This window comes from Bos taurus, chromosome 21, assembly GCF_002263795.3.
Source record: "Bos taurus isolate L1 Dominette 01449 registration number 42190680 breed Hereford chromosome 21, ARS-UCD2.0, whole genome shotgun sequence".
In the NCBI taxonomy this organism is placed as follows: Eukaryota; Metazoa; Chordata; class Mammalia; order Artiodactyla; family Bovidae; genus Bos; species Bos taurus.
Genome location: NC_037348.1, coordinates 29,616,367 through 29,639,186, shown reverse-complemented (window position 1 = coordinate 29,639,186; position 22,820 = coordinate 29,616,367). Strand labels below are relative to the sequence as shown.

Sequence of the window (22,820 nt, the reverse complement as noted above, 5' to 3'; positions counted from 1 at the left end):
TTCTTCAGCCCAGAATACTGGAGTGGGCAGCCTTTCCCTTCTCCAGGGGATCTTCCCAACCCAGGGATTGAACCCAGGTCTCCTGCATTGCAGGCGGATTCTTTACCAGCTGAGCACAGCACAGTCATATTTAACTTCTGTGTAACTTGACAGTAGCTTGATTTGACTTGGGGGAAAAAAAACAGCCCTCACGATTTTGTGACAGCGTCAGCGCTGTTCTCGGCAAAGCCGTTTTTCTGAGCCCCTGTTTTCTTCTCTGTGGGTTCAGTGCCGTGTTTCTGTGTCATTCATTGGGGTCGTGTGTGCCTGGTGTCACCTGATTCGGGGTCAAGCTCAGATGGTCTCCTTTTTACCTTCTTCTCCAAATCTTACTGTACCTTGTTATCCCGATGTCTTCGGTCACGCTGTACATCCAGCAGGTCCTCCTTCCACCGTTCCTGTCTTTTGTACACTGGGCCCTCTTTCGCTGGGAGTACTGGTTGGAGGGTTGTCCTTTCCTTCTTCACTTTTGTAGTTCATTTGTTTTAAACTAAACAATGTTATTTCTTCTAGGGTCATTTTCCTCCCCTTTTAATTTTGCTTATTTATTTACTTTGCCTTTCTATTTATTTTTACTATGTATTTGTTAAGACTTTCTAAAGTTCCTCTGATTCTTAATATCTCTTCTTATTTTTATATTAGGAAACAGAAACATTAGTAGAAGTGCTGTATCAGAGGGGGCCTATTACATTTTTGAGGACCCACAATGCTCAAGGACTGAATGCTTTGCTCCAAAGGCATCTCTTTTCACATGAGCTGCTTTGTTTCCTAATTCAGGGCTGTCCAATACAAATGTAATGTCAGCCCCAGATGTGATTTTACATTTTCCAGTGGTCACCTTTAAAAAGTAAATGGTGCAGGGAACACTGATTTTAGTAAGATACCTCACTGCACCTAGTATTCCTAAATTATTAAGGATGTAACAAGTAGAAAACATTAAAAAACATTAATGAGATAGTTTATGCTTTTAGGGGAGGGCACAGCTAAGCCTTGGGAATCCCATGAATGTTAGGCTCATAGCACCGGGCACACATCCAGGACTTAGGAGGCAGGTTTTGGAGTGGCTGCTATGTTCTTCTGTATAGCACTCACTGATCAGATCAGTTTGTTTGAGTTTTGACTCTATGGAGTGAGGAGAAACCTGGTAGTTTGTTATTGTCAGGAGGGAGTTGACAAAGCTTTCTCTGAATTCACCTGTGACAGCTCCAGTCCGTACTCCCTGCCCTTCTCTGGACTCAGGGCACTTCTGAACTCTGTGGGCTTCTACATGGCAGACCTGCTCCCTCTACCCTGCAGCCCCCTACTCAAAGTTGAGCACAGGTCTTCCTTTGTTGGCTTTTGCAGTCACCAAGCCTCTGTGTGTGTGCTCTCTTCTTGTGATGTGTTGAAATATCTTGTCTTTTTATGGCCTCATTCCCATTCTCTTTCTTTTGGGGAGTTTATACCTGTTATCTGGGGAAAAAAAAAAAAAAACCACAACCCGAAAGTTGAGAATTATGCTTTATCTGGTGGACAGAACAGAGGACTTAAAGTCCAGAAGACAGGATCTCAGGTCTAAGGGACTTTTCCAAAGAGGTAGGGGAGAAGCCACCCTCTCCAGTACTCTGGCCTGGAGAATCCCGTGGACAGAGGAGACTGATGGGCTACAGGCCATGGGGTCACAAAGAGTCGGACACAGCTGAACAGCACAGCACAGCAAGGGAGGAGCCAAGGTTTATAGGAGTTTTGCAACAAAGACCAGGTAGTCAGTACATCAGAGGATTACTGTTAACTAAAGAAAACCAGACATCTCAAGTTCAGGAATTTAGCACTTTTCTCTGTATGGGAAGATGCAAGAGTCTGGGCTCACTGAAGTCATTCCTTTCATATGCACCTCAGCTCTCTGGGGCCAGGATCCTGGGCTTTCTCATCCAAAGTCCCTTGAGGGTGTACCACTGGGGGTGGCTGCAGTCACTGACTGCTTGATGGCAGGCATCCTGTTTCCGTTCCTGAATTCCCTCATGGCTCACCATCAGGGGTGGCTAAAATGGGGTGGCTTGATAGCTGTAACATCTTTGTTTACTGATACAGCAGGCAACATTTTTTTCATTGGCATACCATTTCTGTCCTGCATTTTAATTTCAGTAGTCTTGAGGGCAGAGGGGAAATAGATGGGTATAAGCTGACATCTTAAGCTAGAACCTTACAGGATACTCTTATCAGCAACTAAGCCAATGGGCAAAAATATGTTATTTTGTATTTTTAATTCATTATTTGATTCATAGATCCATATCTACATTGCCGCAATATCATTTTGATATTTGTGTTCCTTTAAACTGATTGAGCAGTGAACACCTGGGCAATCAAGAACTGAGAGAATAAGCATTTTAATATACATCTTACATTTATGATTATTTAAATGTAAATGAATGTTTTCTTTATTGTGGCCCCTGTAGAAGGAGAGGCAGTTACTGTAAGAAACCTATTAAAATATCAAATAGTTTTGGACTCTTGTTAGGATTAAAGTCCAATTATTGGGAATCTTTTGGTAGAGATAGTCTTTTCAGGATGAGCTTATTCATTGCGGCTGGCAGGTATACCTCAAGGCAGGGTCTCATGATGGATGTTGATGGCTCACAAACAAGACGGAGATGGATTTTCTGTTTTTATTTTTGTTTGGATGCTTATAATCTGACACTGGAGAAAAATAAAATTTCCCCAAAGTGTCTTAAGCAACTTAAAATGTTCTCTACTGACTATTTTCAAAAGCAGCCTGTGTGAGGTAGTGAACTTTTTGGTATGTTAACTTGAAAAATCTTGACTTTATACTTATGGCTTATATAATAAATGAAACATTGTATGGGTCTTAAAAATCAATTGGTCAAAAGCTTTAAAACACTTAAGAGAAAACATTAAAAAACTTCTTCACAAGGTTTTTTTTGTTTGTTTGTTTTAAATAAAACCAAGAATGTTACTGTTTTAAAATTTATTTTTGCTTTAAATGTTGTGGTTACTCATCAAATTGTGAATGAATCATTGAGGATAATGTTTTGTATTTGCCTGAAGTATCTGGAGATTGAGGATCAACAAAATTCCTTGATGGAAACTAAAAAATAACAGACACGCTGATAAAAACAGACAAAGCCTAGAGAATCGCAATATTTTCAAACATTCAAGTGCTTCTGGCTAGTCTTCGGGGACACATCCTATAGGCAATTGGAGTCAGGAGACACTTTTTATTTTTCAACTAGGTAAAATGCCTGCAGCATAGATATTTAAACAGAGGGGAATCTCTCTGAATCTGGTTTGTCCTTTGTATCTGTGGTCTTGTGTTTTACAGTCCCAGAGTGAATGGAAACTGCACCAGAGGCTTTTCTCTGAAAGGAGTGGTCTGTACTGACACCTGGTCTCAGGAGTGAGAAGCATTGAAGGCAGCTCTCTGTACCAGGAGCTGGACTGGCACTCGGTTGCAGGAAGGTCCCCCTTACCTCCTTTCTTCCTTTGGAGGGCATCAGACCAGTTGGACCCCATCTCCTGTTCCATGTGTGGAACAATTAATGTGATGGCCACGGACCAGGACGCTCCTTTGTCAATAACCATTGAGCAGGCATTAAAGCAACAATGTGCAGATGGCACCTTCATTGTTGATGACAGGGGAAATTATAGGCAGTGGATTAAATTAAAAACTGAAAGGGAATGAATACTCATGACAGGAAATGTGTTTCCTTTCCAGTGGTGGTTTGCATCTGCACAGGGAGCAGCTGGTCATTGATGTGTTACCACAAACCAGCTTTCCACTGGCTCCCTGCTTTTTTTTTTTTAATATCACTTTAAAAGCACACAGCATTAGACAGAAATACTTTTAAAGGGCTTGAAACTTGTCTTAGATAGAGGAAAGGAATAGCAAGATGGAATACATGGTATGGATTTGTCTGGATTGGAAAGATTGCACCTGTTTCAGAAATGCTGCTCTTTTGGAGGAAAATGAGACTCCTGGGTTTATCATCATGTCTCTAAGAAATCTGGAAAGGATGGTAGATGTAACCTGGGCTAGGGGGATTCAGGGCCTATCTCCCCTGCTAATAGGTCATTTTTTAGGTGTGTATCAACACGTGTGGTCCTGTGAACAAAGTGCTATATTATTAGGACCATTCTTGTCTAAGCAGAGAAGATTTGGGGACTTGAACCCAGGCATTTTTCATATTTTTATTGTTTGGGGATATTTTTGCTTTTTTTAAATTTTTGAACATATTATGGAGTATTCAAGACACTCAAATAGTAGATGACCAGTGAGATTTTATTATAATGATTTGAATTATTTTGGGGGATATTTGATATATATTATTTCATTCTACTTATTTTTGTTTCTGATGCTCAGATTATCAAGGTGACTCCTGTGTCTTTTGGTAAGCTCTCTCTGATCCTTGATGTTACTCTGTTTTCTAGAACAAAATTAAATGAGGTATCGCAAGGCTATCTTGTACTGCTCACTCCAGGCTTGAATCTGCTTTTACAAAGAAACCCTTCAGTGGGAAACTCTATTTGGAAACCATGGATTGACAGTAGGCATTGAAATAAATTCTGACTTGAGTCTAGAAAATATTTCAGAAAGAGATAACTGACCAAATGGAAAGTAAAAATATAAAGAAAGGATCTTTTTAAAAAAAGCTTCTAGAGTTCAAGGAAAGCATGAAAAACTTAATGTAAAAGGCTCATTGAACACTTCAATTTCAGTACACCAGGGATATGGGGAAAAAAAAAAAAAAAACCTTAAATTCATCCAGGACAGAGGGAATATCACTTGCTAAAAATAATTGCCAAAATGACATCTCTGGTTTTATCAGAAAAATCTGGGATTTGAAAAGACATGGTCTGTAATATCATAGCTCAAGTGAGAAATTATTATCCCCAAATCTCTACAGAGCCAAGTAGAAAAACAGAATTTTCAAATACACATGGATCCAGATTTTACCACCCATATATTATCTGAAAGCATTGCTGGATAATGTATTCCAGTAATGAAAAAAAAACAAAACGAAACAAACCCGAAACAAAGTAAGTGGGATGTAAGAAAAACTTGTGAGAGATCAGAAAAAATGTCCATCAAGCCTAATTGTCAAACAGCCATGCCTGAAATATTGATAGTAGTCTGTAACCCACGTATACATATCTTTCTATACATGTTGTTGTTGTTGTTCAGTCACTCAGTGGTGTCCAACTCTTTGCGACCCCATGGACTGCAGCTTGCCAGGCTTCCCTGTCCTTCACCATCTCCTGGAGTTTGCTCAAACTCATGTCCATTCAGTTGGCGATGCCATCCAACTATCTCATCCTCTTTTGTGCCCTTCTCCTTCTGCCTTCAATCTTTTCCAGCATCAGGGTCTTTTCCAATGAGTCAGCTCTTTGCATCAGATGGCCAAAGTACTGGAGCTTCACCTTCAGTATCTGTCCTTCCAATGAATATTCAGGATTGATTTCCTTTAGCATAGACTGGTTTGATCTCCTTTAAGTCCAAGGGACTCTCAAGAGTCTTCTCCAGCACCACAGTTTGTAGACATCATTTCTTCAGTGCTTAGCCATTTTTATTGTCCAGCCCTCACATCTGTACATGACTGCTGGAAAAACCATAGCTTTGACTAGATGGACCTTTGTAGGCAAAGTAATATCTCTGCTTTTTAATGACTCTGTATACATACATGTGTTTGTATGTATATGTATGTGTGTGTGTATGTAAATGTAAGTGAAAATATGTTTTCAAAATTTTTAAATAACCACTATGCAAGTGGAAAAATATTCTGAAACTTTCAAATCTTGTAAAGAAAATGAAACAAAAACATTGGAACATTCCAATAATATTTAGAAATGATTTTAAAAAGCACAACAAAATGCTGTGGGGAAATGACAACACATGATGACAGAAACGAGGCCAGTCTCATCCATCATCATTCTGTTGTGAAATGAGTTAGTCCAGTTCAGTTGCTCAGTCGTGTCCAACTCTTTGAGACCCCATGGACTGCAGCACGCCAGGCCTCCTTGTCCATCACCAACTCCTGGAGTTTACTCAGACTTATGTCCATTGAGTCAGTGATGCCATCCAACCATCTCATCCTTCTCCGCCCACCTTCAATCTTTCCCAGCATCAGTGTCTTTTCACGTGAGTCAGTTATGTGCATCAGGTGGCCAAAGTATTGGAGTTTCAGCTTCAGCATCAGTCCTTCCAATGAATGTTCAGGACTGATCTCCTTTAGGATGAACTGGTTGGATCCCCTTGCTGTCCAAGGGACTATCGAGAGTCTTCTCCAACACCACAGTTCAAAAGCATCAATTCTTTGGTGCTCAGCTTTCTTTATAGTCCAACTCTCACATGCATACACGACTATTGGAAAAACCATAGCCTTGACTAGATGGACCTCTGTTGACAAAGTAATGTCTCTGCTTTTTAATATGCTGTCTAGGTTTGTCATAGCTTTTCTTCCAAGGAGCAAGCATCTTTTAATTTCATGGCTGCAGTCACCATCTGCAGTGATCTTGGAGCCCAAAAAAATGAAATCTCTCACTGTTTCCATTGTTTCCCCATCTATTTGCCATGAAGTGATGGGACCAGATGCCATGATCTTAGTTTTCTGAATGTTGAGTTTTAAGTCAACTTTTTCACTCTCCTCTTTCACTTTCATCAAGAGGCTCTTTATAGTTCTTTGCTTCCTGCCATAAGGGTGGTGTCATCTGTATATCTGAAGTTATTGATATTTCTCCCGGCAATCTTGATTCCAGGTTGTACTTCATCCAGCCCAACGTTTCTCATGATGTACTCTGCATATAAGTTAAAGGAGCAGGGTGACAATATACAGCCTTGACAATATACTCCTTTCCCAGTTTGGAACCAGTCTGTTGTTCCATGTCCAGTTCAAATTGTTGCTTCTTAATATGCATACACATTTCTCAGGAGGCAGCCCAGGTGGTCTGGGATTCCTGTCTCTTGAAGAATTTTCCACAGTTTGTTGTGATCCACACAGTCAAAGATTTTAGCATGGTAAATAAAGCAGAAGTAGATGTTTTTTTGGAACTCTCTTTTTCAATGATCCAACAGATGTTGGCAATTTGATCTCTGGTTCTTCTGCCTTTTCTAAATCCAGCTTGAACATCTGGATGTTCATGGTTCATGTACTTTTGAAGCCTGGCTTGGAGAATTATGAGCATTACTTTGCTAGCGTGTGAGATGAGAGCAGTTGTGTGGTACTTTGAGCATTCTTTGGCATTGCCTTTCCTTGGGATTGGAAGGAAAACTGACCTTTTCCAGTCCTGTGGCCCCTGCTGAGTTTTCCAAATTTGCTGGCATATTGAGTGCAGCACTTTTACAGCATCATCTTTTAGGATTTGAAATAGCTCAACTGGAATGCCATCTTTGCATGAAATGTTTCCCTTGGTATCTCTCATTTTCTTGAAGAGATATCTAGTCTTTCCCATTCTATTGTTTTCCTCTATCTTTGCGTTGATCACTGAGGAAGGCTTTCTTGTTGCTCCTTGCTATTCTTTGAAATGCTGCATTCAAATGGGTATATCTTTCCTATTTTTCTCCTTTGCATTTGGCTTCTCTTGTTTTCACAGCTATTTGAAAGGCCTCCTCAGTCAACCATTTTACCTTTTTGCATTTCTTTTTCTTGGGGATGGTCTTGATCCCTGCCTCCTGTACAATGTCACTAACCTCCATCCATAGTTCTTCAGGCACTCTGTCTATCAGATCTAATCCCTTGAATCTACTTGTCACTTCCACTGTAGAATCATGAGGGATTTGATTTAGGTCATACCTAAAGAGATCCAACCAGTCCATCCTAAAGGAAATCAGTGTTGAACATTCATTGGAAAGACTGATGCTGAAGCTGAAACTCCAATATTTTGATCTTTGAAGAAGTGACTCATTGGAAAAGATCCTGATGCTAGGAAAGATTGAAGGCATGAGGAGAAGGGGACAACAGAGGATGAGGTGGTTGGATGGCATCACCAACTCAACGGACCTGAGTTTGAGTAAACTCCAGGAGTTGATGATGGACAAGGAGGCCTGGCTTGCTGCAGTCCAAACAGTTGCAAAGAGTTGGATATGACTGAGCTACTGAACTGACTGAACTGGAATTCCATCACCTCCACTAGCTTTGTTCCTAGTGATGCTTCCTAAGGCCCACTTGACTTAGCATTCCAAGGTGTCTGGCTCTAGGTGAGTGATCACACCATCGGGGTTATCTGGGTCGTGAAGATCTTTTTTGTATAGTTCTTCTGGGTATTCTTGCAACCTCTTCTTAGTATCTTCTGCTTCTGTTAGGTCCATACCATTTCTGTCCTTTATTGTGCCAATCTTTGGGCACAGTTTTGCCTTTTTGCATTTCTTTTAGCTGTGAGAGGGGTAGACACACCTACTTAAAAACAGTGCCCCAGGTTCACTTTAAAAAGTTCCAGCAGTATGCCACATTCATGAGAAAGACTTTAAGTACTTGGAAGGGCAAAAATAGCTAGATAGACAGATGTAGAAATAGTAGACCGGGAATAACTCTAGCAGGAGATGTTAAGGATGACACAGCATTGGATCTTGCCGTAACAGGAACACTGGTATGCTTAATTCTGTGTGTCACTTTCCTGGGCTCAGGGGTTGCCTGGATAGCTGATAAATCACTAAATCTGGGTTTGTCTCTGAGGGAGTTTCTGGAAGAGATTCAGTTCAGTTCAGTCAGTCATGTCCGACTCTTTGCAACCCCATGAACTGCAGCACGCCAGGCCTCCCTGTCCATCACCAACTCCCAGAGTTTACTCAAACTCATGTCCATTGAGTCCATAAGTCCACTGAGGACTTATGGCATAAGTCCTCTTGTTGGAGGTCACCATTAACCCCACCATAGAGCTGCCAGAACTTACACAGGACTGGGAAATAGACTCTTGGAGGGCACAGTAGAACCTTGTGCACCAGGACCCAGGAGAAAAAAGCAGTGACCCCAGGGTTCAGGATGGGGAACACATGAGAAATAAAGGAATTTAATTTTAATTAAAAAAAAAAAAAAAGCAGTGACCCCACAGGAGACTGTCCCAGACTTGCCTGTGGGTGTCCAGGAGTCTCCCGTGAAGGCGTGGGTCACTGGTGGCCTGATGCAGGGTTGGGGGCATGGACTGTAGCAGTACCTGCATGGAATCTTTTGAGGGAGGTCACCAGTATCTTCATTACCTCCACCATAGTTTGGCCCAGGTAAATGGCAGGGAGGGAACACAGCTTCACTCATCAACAGAAAATTGGATTAAATATTTACCCTGCTCATCAGAACAAGATCCAGTATCCCCCTCAGTCAGTCTATCCCATCAAGAAGCTTTCATAACCTTCTAATCCTTCTCCAGCAGAGGGCAGACAGACTGAAAACCACAGTCACAGAAAACTAACCAATCTAATCACAATGGACCACAGCCTTGTCTAACTCAATGAAACTATGAGCCATGCCACGTAGGGCCACCCAAGACGGACGGGTCATGGTGGAGAGTTCTGACAAAATATGATCAACTGGAGAAGGGAATGAATGGCAAACCACTTCAGTATTCCTGCCTTGAGAACCCCAAGAACAGTATGAAAAGGCAAAAGGATAAAACACTGAAAGATGAACTCCCCAGGTTGGTAGGTGCCCAATATTGCTACTGGAGATCAGTGGAGAAATAACTCCAGAAAGAATGAAGAGACAGAGCCAAAGCAAAAACAACACCCAGTTGTGGATGTGACTGGTGATGGAAGCAAGGTCCGATGCTATAAAGAGCAATATTGCATAGGAACCTGGAATGTTAGGTCCATGAATCAGGGCAAATTGGAAGTGATCAAACAGGAGATGGCAAGAGTGAACGTTGACATTTTAGGAATCAGCGAACTAAAATGGACTGGAATGGGTGCATTTAACTCTAGTGACCATTATATCTACTACTGTGGGCCAGAATCACTTAGAAGAAATGGAGTAGCCACCATAGTCAACAAAAAAGTCCAAAATGCAGTACTTGGATACAGCCTCAAAAACAACCGAATGCTCTGTTGGTTTCCAACCATTCAATATCATGGTAATCCAAGTCTATGCCCTGACCAGTAATGCTGAAGAAGCTGAACGGTTCTATGAAGATCTATAAGACCTTCTAGAACTAACACCCCAAAAAGATGTCCTTTTCATTATAGGGGACTGTAATGCAAAAGTAGGAAGTCAAGAGGCAAATTTGGCCTTGGAGTATAGAGTGAAGCAGAGCAAAGGCTAACAGAGTTCTGCCAAGAGAATGCACTGGTCATAGCAAACACCCTCTTCCAACAACACAGGAGAAGACTCTACACATGGACATCACTAGATGGTCAACCCCGAAATCAGATTGATTTTATTCTTTGCAGCCAAAGATGGGGTCAGCAAAAACAAGACCAGGAGCTGACTGTGGCTGAGATCATGGAAGAGATTAACATGTGAATTGAGTAAAGATCACCTTTATCCAAGCAGGTGGGCCTCATGCAACTTACTTAGGTCCTGATAGAACAAAAAGACAGAGCGAGGGCTGATTTGCTCATCTTCTCCTGCCCTGTCACATCAGAGCTCATGGTTCATGGGCCTTCCAGCTTCACAGTCCTGGGGGACACTGACACCATTGGCCTTTGGACTTGGACTGAGTCACACCATCAGCTCTCCTGGCTTTCCAGATGGTGGATTATAGGACTATGCTGCCAGTTCTGTGTGAGCCAAGTCTTACAAAAATGTCTGAGCTGATCCTTATTAAAATTTTTTTTGAAATTCCCTGGTGGTCCAGTGGTTAGAATTCAACACTTTCACTGCCATGGCCTGGATTTAATCTCTGGTCAGGAAACAAGATCCTATGAGCCATGTGGCACCCCTCCTGCCCCATTTTTTTCCTTCTTACACACACACCCACACACACACATACACACATATATATATTCATCCTATTGGTTCCTTTTTTCTAGAGAACCCTGACAATGCAAAGTCATCATGCAAAGCCATCTGCAGCTCGCCTGGGAGGGAGGGTGGCTTCATGGAGGCATGAAAGTATTGAATCAGAGTCCAGGGGGAGGATGTAGCACACCCGTCAAGAAGTGATGGGCAGAGCTGGGCATCCTGAGGGGCACTGTGGGCCTCAGACTCTGAGTCCTCCATGGGTTGTAAGATCCAGTACCAGTGCCTGGCTCTGTGGTGAGTGTGATACCAAATACAGTACTTGCAGCAGCCCTGTCAGATGTTCTGTTATTCATCATATTCTGTTGATTGCATACCAACATTGGTGCAGTTCGTAGGAGCTGTAATAATGGGGCCACTAGGTCCTGAGAGAGTGTAGATGGTTTACAGACTGTCAGGAGCTCATCAGACACACGCATCAGGATCATGTGGTCGGTAGACTGCAGCAGCTCCATGCTTCCCCAAGCCCAGACAGGAAGCCAGGTGGTAGTAGTAGAGGAGGCAGGCATATGGTCCAGGCACTTTCCCTGCCTGCAGGGAACAGCCTGAGATGTCTCAAAGCCTAGTCCAAAGGATACTTTCTATAAAGAGATTCCCCAATCCCTGCCAATCAGAATTAATCTTTTTTATTCCTGTGATATCAAAACCCTTTTACTGATTGACAGGTTGATACTAGGAAGCTCGAGAGAGAAACACAAGATTGGGGATCATAACAACAATTTCAAACTGGATCCAACCCTCCATAATTGTGTGAGCTTGGGAACACTGCCGCACCTCGGATTCTGCCCCTTAAAATATAATGCTGCTTACTGTGATAACATCATAGTGCCATTGTGGGTGATGATAACATTTTGTAAAAATGTGTTTTGTTAATACGGTTCTTGCACATAGGTTAAATGCTTATTTATACCCCTGCCTCAGTTTACATTTCCCAGAAGCGTCTAATTTCAGCTCTGGATGTTTCTTTGAGATTTGCATTGTCTCTAAATGTGCTTTGTATCTCTAAATAAAATGCTTATAGTAACTATTGCTTTTTGGTTTAGAGTTACGGTCAATATCTAAGGACTTTTCAGTACTGAAGATGAGGAATTAGTTGTTTCTTCACGCCCTTCCTCCAGATAATACACTTCTTTTTTTCTTCCCTTATCGTCCCGGTGAAATTAAATCATAATTTTTGGTTAAATTAATATACAATGTATGTATTAAAATCATTATGAAATCACAGTTTGCATGAGCCAATCATTGTGGCTATGATTACATTTATTTTCTAGTATAACTATTTATTTTTCCTCAGCATTAACACTATTTATTGTCTTTCTGTAGTTGTTGAATTTTTCATGTAACCATCGTTTCCTCCCCAAACTTTCCAGAAGAAGTATAAATCGATGTCCTTATGTTCAGAAACATGTGGTTTTTATGGTCCATGTTTTTAGAGGTGCGTGCTCAGAAATATTTGTCTTGCTGCTTGTAACTAAATTAGCAACTGTTGAACTGGAATTTTCCTTCGCTGTCGGGTTCTGACAACAAATCTCTGACACTGACTGAGTGTCCTACAATTCAATTCAATTCTAACCTGACCTACTCTGTGTTGGCATCAAACCCTCCGAGATGAAGGCACGATTCCCAACAGGGTGCTCTTGCTTCAGACTCAAAACAGGGTCTTTAGGCTGTCTGCATGTCTATCTGGTTGGCTGCAAATCTGGGGCCTCTTCAAACCCCAGGATGGATAATTCACTGGAACAACTCACACAACTCAGGAAGTTGCTATACTGACAAGGATCATTTTGTTAAAAAGGGTACAAATCAGCAGCCAGATGAAGAGTACATAGGGCAGGGTGGAAGAAGGTCCAGAGCCCAGGAGCTGTGCTGTGTTCCTCTCCTGGTATACTGCACCACCCTTCCAGTCAGGAAGCTCTCCTAAGAGCTAACATAAAAACAGAGCTAAAAATATAAGCAGGGAATAAAGGGATTTGAAGAAACAGACAATAGAGGGAGCAGATGAAAACTTCCGAAACTTTAAAAGAAAAAAAAAAAAAAAAAAACAGAACTTGAGAATTCAGATCCCAAGCTTCACCGTCTAGAGTTTTTATTGAAATCCCCTTTTGTGGCTAGAATTGATTGGATTATTGGCAACATTATTGAGCTCCATCTCCAGCACTCCCTCACCTCCCTGAAGGTTAAGCCAAAAGTTCCAGCCCTCTAACCTCCCCCAGGGTTTTTCTCCTGACCGGCACCCATCCTGAAGCTGTTCAGGGTAACCCATGCCACCAGTTACTTTTTTAGCATAATGAAGACATTCCTATCAGAAAATTCCAAGCATTTTTGAAGCGTGTGTCATGTCAGGAACCTGGGACAAAGGGAAAAAAATATGTATTTTGTACTTTAATATACCACAACTCAAGTAGAGAATTCCTGTTGCTATTTTCTAGTTATGTCCTTTTCAGGGTCCTATATTGTTTCCTTTCTAGATTTATGTTCTCATTCTGGTGTGTGGTGCCCATCAGTAGTGGTCTGAGAAAGGGAGCGTAGAAGAATGTGGTTTCTAGCTTTTTTAAAAAAAAAAAAGTTTGAATTTACAGTATTGTGTTAGTTTCAGGTGATTAACACTGCTAAAACTTTGTATTAGCAAAGTGATTCAGTTATACACAAAAGTATATTTACTCTTTTTCAGATTCTTTTCCCATATAGGTTATTACAGAATATTGAGTAGAGTTCTGTGTGCTTTATAGTAAGTCCTTATTGATTATCTGTTTTATGTATAGTAGTGTGTATATGCGGAGAAGGCAATGGCACCCCACTCCAGTACTCTTGCCTGGAAAATCCCATGGATGGAGGAGCCTGGTAGGCTACAGTCCATGGGGTCACTAAGAGTCAGACACGACTGAGTGACTTCACTTTCACTTTTCACTTTCATGCATTGGAGAAGGAAATGGCAACCCACTCCAGTGTTCTTGCCTGGAGAATCCCAGGGACGGGGGAGCCTGGTGCTACGGTCTATGGGGTCACACAGAGTCGGACACGACTGAAGTGACTTAGCATAGCATAGCATAGTGTGTATATGTTCATTCCAGACTCCCAATCAAGCCATCTCCCCACTCAGCATTCCCCTTTGGTAACCAAAAGTTTGTTTTGAAATCTATGAGCCAGGTCTTACGTGGCTTTATTTTTTCCCTTCTACTTGATGGATTGTAGTATCTGCAACAGCAAAAAAAATTTCCCTCTGAATTTTGTTGTTTCTTTTTCTATCTTTCAGTGTTCCAGTTTCCAAGAACTGTCTTGCACTCTGATTGTTCCTTGTTGATAGCAACTGCATCCTGATAAAGCTATCTCTTTTTACATTGATGCAATAGCTTCTCTTAGATTTCTGAAATTTTTTTTTTTTTTGAAGTTTTGGATATTTTTATCAGCTCCTGGTATTGTCCATTTCTTCAAAGCTCCTTTATTACTTGCTTATATTTTTGACCCTGTTTTTTATATTAGAAGCTTTTTTATAATGCTGTGTGACTTTGTCTGAGTATATGAGTCTATGTGTGAGTGTATGAGAGTCTCAGAGAGATTGGTGGTGGAGGCTTCACTACAGCACAGTCTGGCTCAGAAGGTATTATTTTGGAGGTGTTAGTATGATTAGATCTTTTCTCTCAGGCAGATGAGTTTGGCCAGAGAAAATTTTTCTTGTCTCTCATCTAGGCAGCCTGAGCCAGGCAATCCGCGTTCTGAGAGCTGAGAGGGGATAAGGGCTGGAGGAGTCCGTTGTTCTTAAACCTACCTCTGTTTGTAGCGAATCACTTCCATTGTAGCTCTGCCAGAGTCTGGCCTACAGAATCCTTCTGGTCTGTCTTCTCCAGAGAGTAAGATTCTCATATCCCGCCAGGGCAGGGAGAAGCAGCTGCCAGTCCTGCATATGAGTATGTTGGGGCATCTAAGTGATTCTTATAAACACTTGATGCCAGTCCTCCCGTTTTAACCTCCTCTACACTTGTGCTTTCATGGTTACCTGCTCCTTCCCACTTGTGAGCTCTCCTGGGCTCCGTCTCAGCCTCCTCCGTGTGGACTTGGATCTGTATTTGGAGGACCCTGTCAGTCATCATTTCTCATCCATTTACTATTCAGATCAAGTTATTGTCTGTGTTGTCTCCTTTCATGTTTATTTTGGTAAGATTGAATTTATTCCTTAACACATTACTTATTGCACTTATTTTTAATTTTGGGAAGAAGAGGATGTACACTTGTGTCCAAATCATGTTTTTGTTTTTAAGTTTCATGATTATTTAATTTTTTTAGTTTGCCTTAGTTTATTTATTTACTTATTTTTATTGGAATATAATTGCTTTACAATATTGTTAGTTTCTGCAGTACAATGAAGTGAATCAGCTATATGCATATATACATCGCCCCCACTCTTCGACCCCTGCCCCCCATTCCATCCCTCTAGGTCACCACAGAGCACTGGGCTGAACTTCCTGTGCTTTACAGCAGATTCCCACTAGCTATCTGTTTCACACATGGTAATGTATATATGTCAATTCCAATCTCCCAATCCATCCATCCTCCCTTTACTTATCTGTGTCCACGTGTCTGTTCTCTGTGTCAGGGTCTCTATTCCTGTCTTGGAAATAGGTTCATCTATACCATCATTCACTTTTCACTTTCATGCATTGGAGAAGGCAATGGCACCCCACTTAAGTACTCTTGCCTGGAAAATCCCATGGACCGAGGAGCCTGGTAGGCTGCAGTCCATGGGGTTGCTAAGAGTCAGACATGACTGGGCAACTTCACTTTCACTTTTCACTTTCATGCATTAGAGAAGGAAATGGCAACCTACTCCAGTGTTCTTGCCTGGAGAATCCCAGGGATGGGGGAGCCTGGTGGGCTGCTGTCTATGGGATTGCACAGAGTCGGACACAACTGAAGCAACTTAGCAACAGCATACCATTTTTCTAGTTTCTACATATATGGGTTAATATACGATATTTGCTTTTCTGACTTCATTCTGTATATACAGAGACTTTAGGTACATCTACATCTCTACAAATAACCCTATGTCATTTTTTTTAGTGTCTGAGTAATAGTCCATTGTATATATGTACCTCTTCTTCTTTATCCATTCATTTGTCATTGAACATTTAGGTTTTTTCCGTGTCCTGGCAATTGTAAATAGTACATTTACTGTTTTCTCAGTTCTCTGAAACTGTCTTTAATTCTTTTTTTTTTTTTTTTCTTATTCTGCTCCTTGGCAATAACTTCCACCATTCCATTTTTCAGCTCACTTACTTGTTCTTCTGCCTCAGTTATTCTGCTATTGATTCCTTGTAGCGTATTTTTCATTTCATTTATTGTGTTGTTCATCTGTGTTTGTTTGTTCTTTAGTTCTTCTGGGTCCCTGTTAAACATTACTTATATTTTTTCGATTCATGCCTCTGTTCTAAGATTTTGGATCATCTTTAGTATCATTACTCTAAATTCTTTTTGAGGTAGGTTCCCTATTTCCTCTGCGTTTATTTCGTGCTCTAGGTTTTTACCTTGCTTCTTCATCTGTACTGTATTATTTTGCTCCCCAGGTAGTGCTAGTGGTAGAGAACCTGTCTGCCCATGCAGGAGCCACAAGAGACACGGGTTCAATCCCTGGCTTGGGAGGATCCCCTGGAGGAGGAACTGGCAACTCACTCCAGTATTCTTCCCTAGGAAATTCTGTGAACAGAGTTAACCTGGCAGGCTCCAGTCCATAAGGTGGCAGGAATGAGTATGCACAATACAAGTTTTTGATGGGTGGAGCTGTGTTCCTGTCTTACTGGTTATTTGGCCAGACATTTCCAGCACTGGAGTTTACAAGGCAGTTGGGTGAAGCTGGGTCTTGGTATTGAGATGTAGAACCTCAGGAGACCTCACTCTGATTAATATGCCCAGGGGTCTGAGGTTGTCTGTTAGTCCAGCCATTTGGACTACATGATGCTACCACAGGAGTTCAGACCCAGCCTTTGGCTCATGATCCAAGATCTGCAAGCTATATGACAAAAACAAGAAAAGAGACCAAAATGGAGAACAATAACAAAGAATAAGAAGTAAAATAAATTTAGAGAACTAATGATATATTTGGGGGAAAAAGAATGAAACAACCTTCAGAGGGTAAAATGGAACCCCAATAGCAAAAAACAGAATAAATCTGGAAAAAGCCTTGACTGGGCGGGGGAGGGAGCTCAGGCAGAGGTGCAGTTTAGACTGGGGCAGGGTCTAAGCTGAGGACCCAAGCAGCCAGGAAAGGCCCTAGGGGCAGGGCTTAAGTAGAGGTGGGGTTTGCTCAGGACACACCCTCTGCATCTGGCAAAGGCCCTAGGGGTATGGGGGGTAGAGGATAGGCTCAGCCTGGCCTGGAGGGGCCCCAGAGTGCCTGCCTTGGAGCACAGAGGATCAGGAGCCCTAGCAAGCTCACTGGTGTTTGGCTGGGTGGGAGAAATGCTAACTGCACTCCCCCTGATCCTCCAACCCCTGAAAGTCCCTCCCTATCTGGCTCTGCACTTCCTAACCCTCTCTCATGCCCGTGGGCCCACCTGGGTGGAAAATGCCTTGGAGGGTGGAGGAGCAGGCCCACGACCCTAGTAGGCCTCTCAGGGGCCAAGTGTGTGGGGGAAATACTAGCTGTGTTCCCCTGTGATACACCAAAACCCCCAAGGGTCCCTTCCTATCCTCACTGATTCCCTTGAGGTGAGTGTGCCTGTCCAGGCATGGGAACCCCTTTCCTCCCCTAGCTGCCCCTAAGGGGCACTGGCCCCTCCCACCTCAACTTCTCCTTAACCCCTCTTCCCCCATGTCCTACCTGGTCGCACAGGGATTCCTAAAAGGCTTCATATTGAATGATTCCAACCATATGACATTCTGGAAAAGGCAAACCGTGGGGATAGTAAGATCAGTGGTTACCGAGGGCTAGGGAAGGGAATGATGAATAGGCAGAACACAGAGAATTTTGAAGACAGTCAAACTACTCTAAATGATACTTAAATGCTAGATATGTGTCATTATAGGTTTGTCCAAGCTCATAGAGTATACAGCACCAAGAGTGGACAATAATGTAAACTATGGACTTTGGTTGGTAACGCTATGTCTCCGTAGGTTCACCAGTTGTAAGAATTCTATCACTTTGGTCGGGGAGGGGTTGTCAGTAATGAGAGAAGCTGTGCATGTGTGGGGGTAGTGAAATCTCTGGTCCTTCCCCTCAATTTTGCCATGAATCTAAAACTGATGTTAAAAAATAAACAAAAACAAAAAGCTGAGGTAATTCTTGCTAGTAAACTTATCCTACAGGAAATAATAAAAGGGAATCCTTTAGTTGAAAAGCCAGTAGACAGTAACTTGTATCCACATGCATAATAAATAAAGAGGAACAGTAAGATAACTAACTAGATAAATATAAAAGACAGTATAAATACTGGGTTAACCAAAAGATTAATTTGGTTTTCTTCCATAAGATAGCTCTCATAACACTTAGTTGTCTTTAATTTCATTCAAAACAATTTTGTTAGATTGTATTGTGACAACTGTCATATCAGTGTGCTTTAAAAATGTATAAAATTGGTGAATTTTTGAGTAGTCATTTTGATATTGAAGACGGGAGAATAAAATATGCCATTTTTGGCATATTGTGCTTTATTATTTCAAGGAAGGTAATGCAACTGAATTGCAAAAAAAAAAAAAAAAATTGTGCAGTGTATGGAGAATATACTGTGATCAAATGTGTCAAAAGCAGTTTGTGAAGCTTTGTGCTAGAGATTTCTTGCTGGACAGTGCTCCATGGTTGGATAGACTAGTTGAAATTAATAGTGATCAAATTGAGAACCATCAACGTTTATACGAAATCAAGCATTGAAAATAATTTGCACCAGCTTGGTTATGTTAATTGATTTGATGTTTGAGTTCCACATAAATTAGCAGAAAAGAAGCCTTCTTGAATGTATTTCCACCTGTGATTCTCTACTGAAATATAACAAAAATGTTCTATTTATAAAACAAATTGTGACAAGTGATGAAAAGTGAATACTATACAATACTGTGGAACAGAGGAGATGGTTGGCCAAGTGAAATGAACCACCACCATCTACACCAAGGGCCAGTCTTCATCCAGAGAAGGTGATGTGTATATGGTGAGTTTGGAAACGTGTCCTCTATTATGAGTTCCTTCCGGAAAAATTAACAATTTCAGCAATTAAGCAGTGTTTAATAAAATGCATCCAGAATTAGTCAACTGAATGTGCATAATCTTCCATCAGAATAACGCGAGACCTCATGTTTCTTTGATGACCAGGCAGAAACTGTTAGAGCTTGGCTAGGAAATTCTGATTCATCTGCTGTATTCGCCAAACATTGTACCTTTGAATATTCATTTATTTCAGTTTTTACAAAATTCTTTTAATGAAAAATATTTCAATTATTTGGGAGATTGTAAAAGGTACCTCAAACAGGTCTTTGCTCAAAAAGATAAAAGTTTTCGGAAGATGGAATTATGAAAATGGCAGATGGTGATGGAAAAAAACAGTGAATACGAATTCAATAAAGTTCTTGGTGAAAATGAAAAAAAATGTTTATTTTTATTTTAAAAAATCAAAGGAACTTTTTGGCCAACCCAATATATGTTTTATTTATCACTTTTTTCTTCCCCTTTCATTTGAAAGGCAACCCTGTAAAGCAATAATTATAAATATGCGTTGATATGCACACTGCATAGAAAGTTTGTGTGTGCTTCACCAGAGGAAGCAGAACTACAAAGGAGCAGAGTTTTTTATATTTATTTACATTCATATCAATCAAAAAAGGATTGTAATAAGTTAATTATCAATATTGTAACAAGTTAATTATTAAAATAAGTTAATTATAATATATGGTAAATGAAATAACAAGGAGCTTAAAATAGTACTCTAGACAAAAGTGTGTTTTTGACTTAACACATCATAATGGAATAAAAAATGGGATAAGGTGGAGGGAGCCACATAAGACATATCCTATTTTTATCAGAAATTATATTAAATTTAAATAGTTAAACATCCCACTTGAAAGACAGATACTGACATAATGGGGTAAGAAAAATGGTCTGACTGACATACGTCTCTCCATGAGAGTTTCCCTTTAAATTCCAAGGCAAACAACTGTCATTTCAATTGCTTTTACCCTATAGATAAGGTAATATTTTTCTCTTGCTGTTTTTAAGGTTTTTTTCACTGTCTTTAACTTCTGAAAGTCTGATTGTATCCTGGTAAGGATTTCTTTAGGTTTATCTTGTTTGGTATTTGCTCTCTTTTCACATCCTAGCAAGGTAATGCTCAAAATCCTTCAAGCTAGGCTTCAGAAGTATGTGAACTGAGAACTTCCAGAGGTACAAGCTGAATTTAGAAAAGGCAGAGGAACCAGAGAACCAACATCCGTTGGATCATAGAAAAAGCAAGAGAATTTCAGAAAAACATCTACTTCTGCTTCATTGACTATGTTAAAGCCTTTGACTGTGTGGATCATAACAAACTGTGGAAAATCCTTAAAGAGTAACTTACCAGAGTAACTTACCTGCCTCCTGAGAAACCTGTATGCAAGTCAAGAAGCAACGGTTAGAACTGGAGATGGAACAATGGGCTGGTTCAAACTTGGGAAAGGAGTATTGTCAAGGCTGTATATTGTCACCCTGCTTATTTAACTTATATGCAGAGTATGTCATGCGAAATGCTGAGCTAGATGAATCGCAAGCTGGAATCAAGATTGCCAGGAGAATGTCAACAACCTCATATATGCAGATAATACCACACTAATGACAGAAAGTGAAGAGGAACTAAACAGCCTCTTCATGAGGGTGAAAGAAGAGAATGAAAAAGCAGGCCTAAAACTCAACATTCAAAAAACTGAGATCATGGCATCAGATCTCATCCCTTCATGGCAAATAGATGGGGAAACAATGAAAACAGTGATTTTCTTTTTCGGGGTTCCAAAATCATTGCAGACAGTGACTGCAGTCATGAAATTAAAATATGCTTGCTCCTTGGATGAAAACCTAAGACAAACCTAGATAGCATGTTAAAAAGCAGAGACATCACTTTGCTGACAAAGGTACTTATAGTCAAAGCCATAGTTTTTCCAGTAGTCATGTATGGATGTGAGAGTTGAACCATAAAGAAGACTGAGCACTGAAGAATTGATGATTTCAAACTGTAGTGCTGGGGACGATTCTTCAGAATCCTTTGGACAGCAAGGAGATCAAACCAGTCAATACTAAAGGAAATCAACCCTGACCTTTCATTGGAAGGACTGATGCTGAAGCTCTAGTACTTTGGCTACCTAATGCAAAAGCCTGGAAAAGACCTTGATGTTGGGAAAAATTGAGGGCAGGATGACAGTGGGGTGACAGATCGTTGAATGGCATCATCAACTCAGTGGACATGAGATTGAGCAAACTCCATAAGATAGTGAAAGACAGGGAAGCCTGGTATATTCAGTCCATGGGGGTGGCAAAGAGTTTGACATGACTGAGTGACTGACCACCACCACCACCACCAACACCATTTCTTGAATCTATAGATTGTGTCTCATCAAATTTGGGACGTGTCAGCCATCTTCATGCACTTTTTGAATTTCATCTTTTTCATCCATGTCTATAATTACAGATTTATTATCTAATAATAAAGTCCCATAGGTCCCTGGGCTGTTCACTTTTTTTTTCCCATTTTTGTTTTCTGTTTATCAAATTGTGTAATCTGTGTCTTCCATTTCACTCATTCTTTCACCATTCTGCTATTAGGCACCTCAGTTAAGTTTTTATTTAAATTATTTTGTTCTTCAGTTCCAAGATTTCTATTTGAGTCTCCTTTATATCTTCTATTTCTCTGCAGGGACTTTTTATTTTTTCATTTATTTCTATCATGTTTGCAATTGCTCTTTGAAGTGCTTCTTGATGTCTACTTTAAAATCTTTATCACATAATTGTAATGTCTCTTGATGGTCATCTTGTTGACATCTGCTGATTGTCTTTTAGATTCAGTTTGTCTTTTTAGATTCATCTTCCCATCTCTTTGTCCGGTGAGTGGTTTTCAATCCTAAACCATTTATTTTGTTATGAGACTCTGAGTCTTATTTGAACTTTGTGTTTAGCTGGCTCTCAGATACCACTCTTGTAGAAGAAGGAGGGGAAAGCTTTGTTACTTTCATTTGAGTGTAGAGTTCCCTGCTTACCTTCTGTTCACATGGGGGAGGAGGGACGACGATCTGGGTCACGGTGGGATTCCTTCTCCCCGCCTGCTGAGTCTCCTGCTACTATCCTACCGTCTTGAAGCTCGTTACTGTTCTCCACATGGCCTTCACTAGCAGTGTGTGTGTGTGTGCGTCCTCAAGACTGCTGGGCAGGGGTTAAAATCCTTACTCTCTGTCATACGTTTTGTGACATCAGTCCAATGAAGAGGAAGGGAGATGGGGGAGGGGGAGGGGATGATTGCTGTCTCTTTACTGCCAGGTGAGGATAGAAGTCCAGGCTCCCCACATGGTCTTCAAAGTGTGATTGGACATAGCTTATTAAACGAAAGTCACTGCTCCCAAACTGGCCTTCTCTGACCTAACCCTGGTGGGAGTGTTAGGGTGTCTTGTTATAGTCTGAAGATGGTATATGTCTGGTATTTGTGGACCTGATTAATCATGGGGCCATCTTTTCTCCATGGTGTCTGGGTAAAGTGTCTGTTACATAAAACTGAATTTTGCTAGGATGCTTATTTCCTGGTTTTTTGATTAGAGATAGCAGGCTTTCGTTGGCACTTTTTTGTTGTTTGCGCCTGATGCCTTTCTGGGTGGCCAGCTTCTTTGTTTCTAAGTCTGGAACATATAGATAAA

The 22,820-nt window shown here is 40.9% G+C and overlaps 1 protein-coding gene and 1 long non-coding RNA gene across 2 annotated transcripts in view; one reads left to right on the top strand and one right to left on the bottom strand.

Moving 5' to 3' along the window:
• CHRNA7 (cholinergic receptor, nicotinic, alpha 7) overlaps positions 1-22,820 on the top strand; it is a 135,526-nt gene that overhangs the window by 11,547 nt on the left and 101,159 nt on the right.
• LOC132343354 (uncharacterized) lies at positions 15,853-22,334 on the bottom strand. The gene is made up of 3 exons (XR_009492147.1): positions 22,173-22,334; positions 17,788-17,846; positions 15,853-16,977 (listed from the first exon to the last, which is right to left on the bottom strand). It is a non-coding gene; the product is annotated as an uncharacterized lncRNA (long non-coding RNA).